At 62.9% G+C, this 12890-nt stretch overlaps 1 long non-coding RNA gene across 1 annotated transcript; it reads right to left on the bottom strand.

Annotated features, from left to right (window-relative positions):
- Positions 1–8465: 8465 nt before the first annotated feature.
- On the bottom strand, positions 8466–12814 carry LOC142363549 (uncharacterized). The gene is made up of 2 exons (XR_012765804.1): positions 12605–12814; positions 8466–9259 (listed from the first exon to the last, which is right to left on the bottom strand). It is a non-coding gene; the product is annotated as an uncharacterized LOC142363549 (long non-coding RNA).
- Between the last annotated feature and the right edge of the window lie 76 nt (positions 12815–12890).

The following is a 12890-nucleotide window of genomic DNA, read 5'->3' as shown; positions in this document are numbered from 1 at the left end:
AGGCTGAGAGGGGACCTTAGAAATGCCTCTAAATATCTGCCGAGTGGGGGTCAGGAGGACGGGGCCAGACTCTTTGCAGTGGTGCCCAGTGACAGGACAAGGGGCAACGGGCACAAACTGAAGCAGAGGAAGCTCCAGCTGAACCCGAGGAAGAACTTCTTCCCTCTGAGGGTGCCGGAGCCCTGGCCCAGGCTGCCCAGGGAGGCTGTGGAGTCTCCTTCTCTGGAGATATTCCAGCCCCGCCTGGCCGCGGTGCTGTGCCCCCTGCTCTGGGTGACCCTGCTTGGGCAGGGGGCTGGGCTGGGTGACCCACAGAGGTCCCTGCCAACCCCGACCATGCTGTGATTCTGTGATTCTGTGCAGAGTGCCCGTGCTTGGGCCACGCTCCGCGCTCCGGCTGGAGTCGCTTCCCCGGCAGCTGGCAGCGCTGGTCGCTTTAATGCTTGGTTCCCATCACAGAGAGAGCCCAGGCTTTTAGGAAGGAAAGTCTTACACTTCTACCAACTATTTCAAGACTCCTATAAACACATTTTTGGTTCAGCGTTAATGAATTACCTCAATACGGAGCTCCTCATGCCAAATACATGAACACAGAGCGTAGAAAAGCCGCCGAGAAGCAGATTTGGCTGCCATTCAGCTGCTCCGATTGGCACCATTTTTTTTTTCTCGATTATAGCAAGAAAATGCGCTCTGCCTGTGGCACCGCGTCCTCCCAGGAACCGGCAGCTGGCGGGCAGCTGGGCCGTGCAGAGCCCGGGCACGCCGGGGTTCTTCGCTGCTTCCATCACTCCAACGGGGAGCAAACGCTGCTCGCTGGGCTCTGCACCGGAGACGCAGCCAAGAACCACGATCCTGCTCCTTCTGCGTGCCCAGGCTCGCCGCTCCGGGCCGCCCGACCTCCTCTTGGGTGCTGGAGAAGGGAAAACTGCGATTAAGTGGATTTCTGAGCCTGGCTTTATGGGGTTGGGGCTGCCTGCCTGGGGCCCCGCAGCCACGGGTGCCCCCCAGCACCACGGCTGGGTGCAGCTCCACCGCGGGCCCCCTCCACGCAGCAGCGAACCCCCACCCGCGGCTTTGGCGAGCGTGTCCCCTCCTTCCCGCCCACAGCAGCATCCCTGCCACGCTGGGGACTGCCAGGACACGACGTGACCCCCCCGGGAAAAGCGCAGCCCCCCGTTTTTGCGGAAACCCTTCTCGCTGGGGGTCTGCTTTGCGACCTCCGTGCCCCGCCGGGCGTTCGCTCATCCCTTGCTCTCTCAGGACCTGGCAGCATCCCGGATAAACGGGCTCGCGCTGCAGCACAGACGAGGACGCTGCTTTGAAGCGAGGGAGAGGAGGAGAATCAAGGAAGGCAACGCAGCGATCACACCTCCACCGCTCTGCACCTCAGTCCTCGGCAAAGGCTGAGCCGGTTCTTGCTTCCCGGCTCCCTAAAATGAGACTCCAGCAGCAGGCGAGCAGCGGAGGGGGGGTGGGCGGCTGCACCCCTGCGCCCACCGAGCCTCGCGGCCGGCGGCAGGAGGGTCGCCCGGCCTCTCCCTCGCCGGGAGGGCTGATGCGGCAGCGCAGGACGTCTCCAGCTGGGAAAGGTTTGCTGTTCTCAAGAGCTGCTGTGGCTCCTGACACGTTTTAACTTGGTGCGAGGCATTACCTCGGCGGGCCGCTGCGGATGGCGGATGGCTGCCGGCCGAGCATCACCCCAGCCAGGCCTGGAGGAAGGGGAGCCCTTTGGGGTATCCCTGGAGGAAGAGAAGCCCTTTGGGGTATCCCTGGAGGAAGGGAAGCCCTTTGGAGTATCCCTGGTGGAAGAGGAGCCCTTCACAGCATCCTTGGAGGAAGAGGAGCCCTTTGAGGCATCCTTGGAGGAAGGGGAGCCCTTCACAGCACCCCTGGAGGAAGGGGAGCCCTTCACAGCATCCCTGGAGGAAGAGGAGCCCTTTGCAGCATCCCTGGAGGAAGGGGAGCCCTTTGCAGCACCCCTGGAGGAAGAGGAGCCCTTCACAGCATCCCTGGAGGAAGAGGAGCCCTTTGAGGCATCCTTGGTGGAAGGGGAACCCTTCACAGCACCCCTGGAGGAAGAGGAGCCCTTCACAGCATCCCTGGAGGAAGGGGAGCCCTTCACAGCATCCCTGGAGGAAGAGGAGCCCTTTGCAGCACCCCTGGAGGAAGGGGAGCCCTTTGCAGCATCCCTGGAGGAAGAGGAGCCCTTCACAGCATCCCTGGAGGAAGAGGAGCCCTTCACAGCATCCCTGGAAGAAGGGGAGCCCTTCGCAGCACCCCTGGCACTGACGACCTTCGCTGCAGCTCGCAGCCCACCTCCTTGCACACGGGGTCTCGTGGCCACCTCTCCGCTTCGCCAGGGCTTTCACTGCCCAGCAGAAAGGACGAGGATGTTGCTGAGAGCAACCTCACCTTCAGACAGACAGGGAAACCCTCGGGGCCAAACCCGAGTGGAAGAGAGGAGTTTTGGCTCAGAGGGGGGGAGCCACTGCTGTGGTTCCGTGCCTCAGTTTCCCCACGTGCTGTGAAGGGCACGGGGCAGCCCAGCCTCTCCTCAGGCCCTTTGGAGACAAGAGCCTCGCTGGCAAAGGGCAGGATGTATCAGGGTAATTTTGACAGAGTGCTTCTTTCCTGAGAGGGAACAATAATAATAATTACAATAATAATATTAAGCATAAAGAAAAGGGTCTGAGACCTTTCCCTCCCTGCAAGCAGAGGAACAACTTTCGCTTTTCGGTGCTGTGTTGGGGACATTAAGGGAAGGGAAACGAGCATGAATGTTCTGCATTTGCAGCTCAAGACCCCGAGAACTGTGACATCCCCTCCACAAATTGGCCTAAAAATGAGATTTCAAAGCTTGCCACAGACAGCACGTTTTTCTTCACTTTCTGATTTCCGAGCATCCTTTGTGCTGCAGCTCGGGGAAAACGGCAGCGAAATCCCCCAGCAGTGGAGCCGGGGCTCGGGGATACCGCGGGGATGCAGGGTGGGAGGAGGAGGACGGCGTGGACCCCAGCGATGAAGGCTGCGCTGATGCTGGGGATCCCAGCGGCTGGTGGGGCGCAGGGGGCCGGCGGCGGGGAAGGGCTCCAAGGGAAGGGCTTTGTTCGTGGGCCAGCCGGGAGCGTGCGAGGGCCTCCGGGTTCCAGTGTTTCTCCTCCGTTTCGCTCCCGCTGTGCGCGGGAGCCGGGCCAAGGTGGAGCACGGCGGGGTGGAGCGGGTCCCCGAGGAAGGCAGGGGACGGCCGCACGCTCAGCCCTTAAATTGCCTGGGAAAGCAGCTCTGCCTTCCCACCTCCCTCCAGGGCTCTTCTCCCACCCAGGCAGAGGCCGTTTCCCAGGCTGCTCGCCCCGAACACCTCCACCTCTGCCCTCCGCCAGCGACCCCTTGCTCGGCCCGCTCGCCCTCGCTCGGATCTGGAAGCGCTCGGGAAGGATAAGCAAAGCCTCACGACGGAGCAGCCCTTCGTGGCGTGCTCGAGCTGGAGAAAGAAGGTTAAAGGCTCTTATCTGATGGGGCCGCAGCCTTGCCAAAGCCTGTTGCTATCAGCTCGGGACACATGTGCTATTGGCAAAGCTTCGGGGACACAATAATACAAACAGTTTGCATTGTCGAGTCAACAATGATGGGAGAAGGAGCCTGGTGCTATTACCGGTGTAAAAGGCGCTGTAGGAAAGCTCAGGACAGGAGGACGCAGTCGGGATCAACAGCGGGGTTTAGCAGATTACAGCTCCATTTGTATTCGGGAAGGAGAAACCTTCCATCCCCAGCAGGCTGGAGCCAGAAGGACGGAGCCGGGAAGGGGGGGGGGTTTAGGCTGCAAGGAAAAACTCCTAGCGCAGCGCTGGAAGCAGCCGCAGCAAAGTGCTGATGGCAGCGGGTTTGGGCAAGGGCTGGCGGCAGGTTTGCGGCGCGTCAGCCCCGGCTCGTGCTCTGCCAGCTCGTGAGAAGCTGCCTGGGGAGAAAACTCGTGGCTGTACGTAACTGAGGGGGGCTGCAAGGTGAGGGAGGCTGCTGCAGTGACAACCCGAGGTTGGAAGGGACATCTGGGGTCACCCAGCCCAACCTCCTGCCCAAGCAGGGTCACCCAGAGCAGGCTGCACAGCACCGCGGCCAGGCGGGGCTGGAATATCTCCAGAGAAGGAGACTCCACAGCCTCCCTGGGCAGCCTGGGCCAGGGCTCCGGCACCCTCAGAGGGAAGAAGTTCTTCCTCGGGTTCAGCTGGAGCTTCCTCTGCCCCAGTTTGTGCCCGTTGCCCCTTGTCCTGTCGCTGGGCACCACTGGAAAGAGTCTGGCCCCGTCCTCCTGACCCCACCCTGCAGATATTTAGAGGCATTTCGAAGGTCCCCTCGCAGCCTTCTCTTCTCCAGGCTGAACAAGCCCAGCTCCCTCAGCCTCTCCTCGTAGGAGAGATGCTCCAGTCCCCTCATCATCCTCGCAGCCCTGCGCTGGACTCTCTCCAGTAGCTCCTCATCTTTCTTGAACTGGGGAGCCCAGCACTGGACCCAGCACTGCAGATGGGGCCTCCCCAGGGCAGAGCAGAGGGGGAGGAGAACCTCCCTCGCCCTGCTGCCCACACTCCTCCTCATGCACCCCAGGATCCCACTGCCCTTCTGGGCACCCAGGGCACGCTGCTGGCTCATGGTCACCCTGTCGTCCCCCAGCACTCCCAGTCCCTCTCCGCAGAGCTGCTCTCCAGCAGGTCACCCCAGCCTGTCCTGGTGCCTGGTGTTGTTCCTCCCCAGGCGCAGGACCCTGCCCTCGCCCTGCACTCCCAGTTGGATATGTGGGATGGGAGGATGAGTGGGATAGGGGCACCATCCTGTCCCGGGCAGCAGCCCCTTCGAAGTGGTGCCTGTGGGGCTGCCACACGCCCGCGGCTCTGCCTGCCCCAGCCCCAGTGCCGTGCTGTGCCCCTGGGACCCACGCAAGGTCCTGATCTGTGGTGCCACGTGCCGGTGAGGACACAGAGAGGGTGCTGAAGGGGTGCAGGACCCAAAGAACAAGACGGAGGGTCTCCAGCCACCCGGCTCGCAGAGGGCGGGGAAGGGGTGGTCAGCAGATGGGGCAGCAGCACCGAGGCACGGTGCCACCCCGCACCCTCGGAGGTGGATGGCGAGGTGACGGCGAGCATCGCCTCGGCCATGCCCGTGCTGCTGAGGAAGAGGATGCAGGTTTGCCAGCTGTCATGCCACGGTGGCAGGGGTCAGTGGCCACCAAACCCCATGGTGGGTCTGTGGGGAGCTGCAAAGCTGGGCAGGAGGTCAGGAACTTCTCGGCTGCCATCAGGGACCGAGCAGGGCCGGGGCGGCCATTCCCACCGGGAGCAATGATGTCAGGCTGCAGGGAGGCAGGAAGCCCGACGCAGCCAGCGAGTCTGTCCTCCTCGGCCTTCCCCGTGGGTTTTTGTGAACAATGCGTCCCGTGTCGGGGACACGGCGAGGCTGGCCCTCCCGCACTGCCAGCAGCCCCGGGCGGCCTCCTCGCACCCACCCCGGCATCCCGGCCGCTGCTCCACGCTGCGTGCTGCTCCCCGGGCACGAGGGCTGCGGGAGGGTGCTGGCGTCGCACCTTTTGCCCCGGGGATTTGGGGTGTCTGCCGCATCGCTGTGAGGTCTGGAGGGAGGAAAACGCGGCGTGCGTCGGCCGCAGCCCGCACCCACCCGGCACCGCTGTGCTGCGGCGCAGGCAGGGCTGCCGCTGCGCCTCCTCGCATGGCACATCTGGCCCCGGCAAGACACATGTGCGGGGCAGACAGGCTGGCGAGCCCCGGAGGAAGCCCTTGGAGAAAGGACGGCCGTGCCAGCCTGGCCCTCTCCCACTCCCAGGGTCAATACCCGCCTCGAGCATCCAGCCGTGCCTGCCCGGGTGTCCAGATCTTCCATCTGGAAGCGGCAACAGCGATTACTCAAGCGTGCTGAGGGAAAGCTCCGGCAGACTGAGGTGCTCGGTGATGCTGCGAGATGCAGAAGAACCTCTCCAGGCTGGGATTCTGCCAGGGCGAGGGCAGCCATGAGCCCTGTCTCTGCCCTCCCAGCCTGGGCACCTGGGGCTTGGTTTTGCCTCCCAGGAGCAGCCCCTGGGCACGCTGCCGGCGTTCGGAGCAGGGAGGGTGACGGCAGCCAAGCGTGGGTCCGCGAACGGGGTGGCCGGGACGGGGCAAGGCGCCTGGCTGGGAGCACCCGGAGGGAGAGGGACTTCCTGAGCACGGCCAGCTGAAGGATGGCCCCAAGGACTCCAGCTCGGCCTCTCCCTCCACCCCACCCAGCACACCCTTGTTTTCGCAGAGGTGCCTCCGCGCCGGGGCCGCAGCAGGCTGCGTTTGCCAGCGGCTGGCAGCGACGTCCGTGCTGGTGCCGACAGGCCGGCTGGCATGTTTTCCCCCAGGGAGGCTTTAGCAGGAGGCTGTGCATTTCTGGGAATTGTGTCGGGCGGGGAAGGAGGTTATTGTTCGAGCTGCAAGTGTGCGGCGCGCTGATGAGATCAGGGCTTGGTGCTCGGCAGCGGGGCAGCTCAGCTGTCTGCAGCACCCCTGATGGGGCGATAAGCGGGAGAAGGCTCTTCTCTGCGGTCCCTTCGCTGCGGGGAGAGCAGGAGAACAGAGGGCACAGCGAAATCCCGGGGCCCTGGCTCTGCTCGGCCTCGCTGCGCAGCTGGCACGGGGCAGAGGGGAGCCTGGGTGGTTTCGAAGGGAGTGATGAAGGCAGCGAGGCAGAGAGCATGCTGCCTTCGCCCTCCGGCACGCTGCCATGGCCCTGCTGACTTCAGCCATGTAGACTCTTCCTCCCAGTCCTCCCAGTTACAGAATCACAGAATGGTCGGGGTTGGCAGGGACCTCTGTGGGTCACCCAGCCCAACCCCCTGCCCAAGCAGGGTCACCCAGAGCAGGCTGCACAGCACCACGTCCAGGTGGGGCTGGAATATCTCCAGAGAAGGAGACTCCACAGCCTCCCTGGGCAGCCTGGGCCAGGGCTCCGTCACCCTCAGAGGAAGAAGTTCTTCCTCGGGTTCAGCTGGAGCTTCCTCTGCTTCAGTTTGTGCCCGTTGCCCCTTGTCCTGTCGCTGGGCACCACTGGAAAGAGTCTGGCCCCATCCTCCTGACCCCCACCCTGCAGATATTTATAAGCATGTATTAGGTCCCCTCTCAGCCTTCTCTTCTCCAGGCTGAACAAGCCCAGCTCCCTCAGCCTCTCCTCGTAGGAGAGATGCTCCCGTCCCCTCCTCATCCTCGTAGCCCTCCGCTGGACTCTCTCCAGTAGCTCCTCATCTTTCTGGAACTGGGGAGCCCAGCACTGGACACAGCACTCCAGATGGGGCCTCCCCAGGGCAGAGCAGAGGGGAAGGAGACCCTCCCTCGCCCTGCTGCCCACACTCCTCCTAATGCACCCCAGTTCACCCAGCAGCCCCTTCAGGCACATGAACCCAGACCCGGCCCTAGGAGCTCTTGATAGCTTTGAGATCACAGGCACCCTCGCCACGGGGGAACCTGCCCCGCACAGCTCTGTGCAGCTGAGCCGCAGCAGCTTTTGTCCCGGCCGTGGATGGAGGAGGCCGAAGGTTGCCTGGGTTTCACCCTCTGCCTCGCTGGTGGGCAGTGGGAGGTGTGTGTCCACGCAGCCACTGCCTGGGCACCGTCCTTGTGTCCCCGTGGTGATGGTGGTGGAGGGACTGCCGCGGCCCACAGCCCACGGCTGCAACGTCGAGGGCCTTGTGCTTTGGCAGGGCAGCTCAGGGGAGGGGGTTTCTGAGAAAAGGCCACTCTGTGCTGCCCAGCCCTCCTCGCTGAGCCTCTCGTTCCTCCCTCTCCGCCAGTCGATCCCTGTCTCCAGCCTCTCTGAGGTCTCAATCCCAGCCCTGGCTGCCCTGCCTTGTGCTCACTCCTTTGCAGGCAGGACACCGGTCCCATCGATTCCAGCCTCTGTGGGAGACGATATCAGAGCTCTGTTTGCAAAACTGCTGCGAGGAAGGGGCTGGGGGTGAGGCCCTTTGCAACCCTTTACTGTGGGTGAGCTGAGAGGTGCCATGTCAGCCCACGAGAAGTTAACCACAGAATCCTCCTCCTCCTCCTCCTTGGGAAGACGCCTCCCTCCGCACACCGTGGCTTTTGACACAGAGCAAGTCATGAGAGCCCAAGGAGGACAGAGCTGCTGCCACGGAGGGGCACCGCCATCCGGAGAGCTTCCCCACCGCCCTGGTCTGGAGATCGCGCGGGCGAGCAGGGACGGCATAGGAAACGCTACATGGGAAAGCCCTGTGTGAGAGCCCAGGAGCCCCTGCCTTCCCACAGCAGACTTATCAAGGCACCAGTTCAGAGTGGCGCTTTCTATGGGCCAAAAGGGAAGTGCATACACACCAGACTTCTCGGGGTCAAGGATGCTGGGCAAGCAGCGAGCCGAGAGGCTGCAGGGGGCAAGGGAGGGAACCGGGGCGTGGGGAGGGAGACACAAATAGCAAAATGAATGGCTTGAACTTCCTATGTTTAATGAAGGCGAATAAAAGGAGACAGAGGGGGGGGGGACAAAGGAGAACCGAGCGCTTGCACATGCTCTGACATGCACATGGGCCAGCCCAGACCCCAGAGCACGGCAGTGGCCGGTGCGGTGTGGCAGCGTGCACCCACTGGGCTGGCACGGCCGTGGGCAGCTGCTTGTCTGGCCCAGGGTCCCCCGAGAACACCTCGCGGAGCGTGACAGGCTGCTGCTTAGCACTTCTTCCTCCCCCTGTCATTATTATTTTGAACAGCAGCCAGTATAATTAAAATCGTTAGAAGGAGGAGATTTAGGGAACATCCAAAGCGTCTCAGAAGAGCATCTGTGAAGCTGGAGGTCCAAACTCCACCCTGGCAGGGCCCTGGGGAACTGGCATCTCCTTCGCATCCTCCCTTCCACGCTCCCCGTTTCGCAGGGCAGCAGAGGCTGGGCTACCACGGGGGGTGGTCCTGGCCACGTTCCCCTCTGCGGCTCCTGCCTGCTGCAGCCAAATCCTGCAGCCCTTCCTGGCACAGGACCTGTCCCAGAAGGTCCAGATGGCAGAAGGTCTCCAGGCATGGGCTACTCACCAGCAGCTCCGGGACGGATGCGGTGGGAGGTTGTGGGGAGCGGAGGGCACAGAGCCTCTGCGGGCTGCTCTGCTGGAGCGGATCGGAGCCTGTGGTATCTCTTGGGAGCCATGCTGGTTTCTGCTGTGTTAGCAGGGCCTGTGCCATGAGACGAGGTGTGGAGAGGTCCTGTGGCTCCTCAGAGCAGAAAACAGGATGGTCTGCAAGACAGAAATGCAAGTCACAATTTGGGCCAAATTCGCCAGGTTTCTTAAGTGTTTGGATGGAGCGTTTTGGCCTTCAGGGACAAATGTCCCTGGTGCCAGGGCTGGGAGCCTAAGGACATCGGACAATTGCAGCAAGGAGCGGGACAAAAGGCAGATCCCTGCCTCTATTCTGGGGCTTGCTAGGGAATTGGTTCCCCTGCCTCTCTCCTTCTCCTCTCCCAAATCTGAGCTGCCCTGGGCTCAGGGAGGAACAGCAGAATAACCATCCCCAGGGAGGTCAGCGCTGGAAAAGGCTTGACCATCAGTGCAGGAGGGTGGCTGGCTGCGGGCGTCCTCGCTGGCGACGTGTGCAGGCAGCAGGAGCCCTGCCGTGGTGGCTGCTGTGCCAGGCGGAGACGGCCGAGAGCCAAAAGCAAACCACCCGGCAGAGCCGGGAGCCCTCCGCCGCTGCCAGGGCACGCTCACCAGGGTGAAAAGGAGGGGAGACGCGTCAAAACGCCTCCCCAAAATCAGCACTGCTCTGGCAAAGCCAGCAGCAGCTGCTCCCATCTCCTGGCCGACGTTCATGGTGCTGGATGAGGGCTTGGGGTCTACCAGCTACGTGCTGTCTGTCGTTCCCTGGATGGGGTCTCTCGCTACCAGCTCAGAGCCCAGCGCGTCGCCCAGGGACAGCCAGCCTTGCTGTCCCTACGAGCCACGACCCCAAGGCTGAGATTGTAGAGATCTGGGCACATCTGGAGTTCGGGGGTGTCTCAGGACAGAGCTTCCCCGGGGGTCTTGTGGTGGGTTGCTGGGCGAAGCTGGGCCCAGGAGGACTTCTCGTCTCTGCCTTCTCCAAAAGCAGACCAGGCTGAGCCTCCAGTGGTTGGGAGCAAGGGAAAGGGTGGGGTTTGGTGGCCAATTTCCAAACAAATGATGGTGACTTGAATCTGCTGGGGATACTGGAAGCAAGGAAAGCTCATCTGACTTGATCCAGCCCATCCGCTGGGTCCAAAGCAGCTGAGAGTCACTTGGGAAACACTGTAGCCCAGTAGGAAAACCAGGCGAGATTCTGTGGGGTTTTATTTCGCAGCAAACTCTTCTGGCTCCACCAGCCCTGCCTGCCGAGAGGAGCTGCCGGCAAGGCACCACGCACAGAGGCTTCCGCGGTGCCTCTCGGTGTGCAGGGGTCAGCTAAAGCCCCCTCCCAACCTTTCCCCCGAGCCCAGCTCCAGCAACAGACTCGCCCCTGCTCCGTTTTTAGCATATTCAAGTAGCTGCTTTCACAAGAGGTAAAAGAAAGTTCACGGATCCGTTGACAGATCAGCCCAAGCGGGAATTTCTCTGGGAATTCCTGCAACAGTAGGTTGGCTCCCGCGGAGGTGGAGTTTCCTCTGGATCTACCTCCACCCAGGCTTGGGGAGCGCTCCGGCCACGGGCTCCACGCTCGGGGGGCTGGGCTGAGCGACGCCACCGCTGCTTCCCAGCCAAGGTCAGCCAGAAACCCTCCCTGCTCCGCAAACTCCTGTCCTGTTAACCCTTGGGAGGAGCGGGGCCGCAGGCTGGCCAGGGCCAGGCTGCAGAGCTGGCCCGTGCCCGCCGGCGCGCAGGGGCAGGGGGCACTTTCCTCTCCTGCCTGGCGGGAGTGGACGGGGCTGTGGCCGTGAAGGTTTTGTGCTGTTACATCCCTTGGGGACCCGCTGCCAACCGAGCAGCCGTGGGGCCTGGGCGAGGACGGTGCGCCGCGGCGGGAGGCCGGCGTTGGCGGGGTGACGGGTTTCTCGCTCCGAGGCAGGGAGCAACGGGGTGATGGCGCTCGGCATCGGTGACTGCGCGCTCTGGAATCCGAGACACGTCCCCGGCCATACTTGTGGTCAGGAACCATCCTCGAGTTGCAGTGATACAAACCACATTCACAGTGGCAGCAGTGCTGCTCGAGCACGCCTCTGACGCCAAGGACCGGCGTGACCCGACCCCACACATGGGACAGGCAGCTGCCCGCTTCCAAGACCTCCAGAAGGTCCCCTTGTTGGGACTTGCTTCCTCCTCCCTCGCAGAGGTGGGCCTCTCCAACATGGCACCCCCTCGCCTCACAGCCAGACCCTGCCAAGGGATGGAGGCTTTCCAGACGCTGCAGAGGCTCCAGACAGCGGGTTGGAGGGAACTCGCATTCGCAAACACGGGGCCAAGCCAAGAAGCTTCAAGGTAGCTCCAAGTGCCATGCCAGGGAGAGGGTCCGGAGCTCAGGTTTGGTCTGGGGCCACCTCTGCCCGTTTGGGGCTGAATCAAAATGCGTCTCGCACATCTGGTGAGCAGCTCTTGCTTGAGGAGATCCCAGAGGTCTCTCCAGCTCGGTGCAAGCTGCCATCAAGAACAGCAAGCTGGCAGCTTTAGGTACCTAACGGGCAGTTTGAGGGACAGCCACCCAGGAGAGGTTCAGCACCGATCTGTCCAATACTCCCCACCTTTGTGCACTGGCAAAGCTAAACTCTGCCCTCGGTGACTCAGTTGCCACAGGACAGAGCAGAGTTGGAGCTGGGCTGCTCCCAACACCTAATTCTGCAGCCTAAGGCCACACGTAGCATATCTCCATGCCTTTGCTCAATCTGCGGCCCCGTCGGGGCAGGACACGGCCGCTCTCCACCAGCACAGTCAGGGCCCTCTCTGAAACATCCGCACTTGGCAAGGGCTGCGAAGCCATCTGCGCGGGAGGAGGCATCACAGTTCTCCCCCTGCCAGGAACCAGCTGGGGAGAGCAGCAATATTCCGGAGAGCGGCCCAGGAGCAGCCATGGCGCAGCTCCCAGGGGACACACGGTCCTCACACAGTCTGCGAGTGCCACCTACAGGGGGGCCCCACAGCCAGGCACCCCCAAACCTCCCACCCCTCACCACCCTCCTGTTAAATATCCTCAGGTCCCTGAGGCTGCACTGGGCCAGCGGCATGGCCCCACATCTCAGTTTAGCCAGGCAGAGGGGCTAATTCTGACCCGCTGCAGGACTGCAGCTGTGGGCGATGTCCCTGCAGTGCTGAATCGCTGCTGGAGTTGCTTCCCCAGCTCTGAGCACCGCAGGGCCGCTGATTCAAGCCATCTTTCAGGCAGTGCTGCTGCCCAGGCCACAGCAGCTCCATCAGGATCAGCTCAGCTGGGGCAGGGGGTAAAACAAGGCCCACCTAGAGCAAGGCCTGGGCAAGTTATAAGGAGCAGAGCTCCCTGCTTGCACCCAGGCTGGGCAGGTTATAAAGGGCAGGGCTCCCCACTCCCTGCTCCCACCCAGGCTGGGCAGGTTGTAAAGGGCAGGGCTCTCTTCCCCCATCGAGGCTAGGCAGTGTGCTCAGGCCTCTGTGATGGGGACTCACCTCAGCAAGGCCATGGCGGGGGGCCCTGAGGGACGGGGCAGCCTCCACCGGAGGAGAAGGCAGCCTGGCTCAGCCACCAGTGCCCCACGACGACTGACTGGAACTCTGCTAGCTCAGGGAGACCCTGAAACGGCACCACGGGAGAGCGAGCGACCACCGGGCTCCCCCGCCGCTCTCCCTTGTCGGGCCGTCATGGCGGCGGCCTGCGTCTCCCGAGGGGACGGACTACAGCCCCCACAATGCTCCGCGGCGGGCGCGGGGAACGCCGGGAGTCGTAGTCCCGCCG

This window comes from Opisthocomus hoazin, chromosome 18 (genome assembly GCF_030867145.1).
Source record: "Opisthocomus hoazin isolate bOpiHoa1 chromosome 18, bOpiHoa1.hap1, whole genome shotgun sequence".
In the NCBI taxonomy this organism is placed as follows: domain Eukaryota; kingdom Metazoa; phylum Chordata; class Aves; order Opisthocomiformes; family Opisthocomidae; genus Opisthocomus; species Opisthocomus hoazin.
This window is presented reverse-complemented; position numbering and strand designations above follow the sequence as displayed.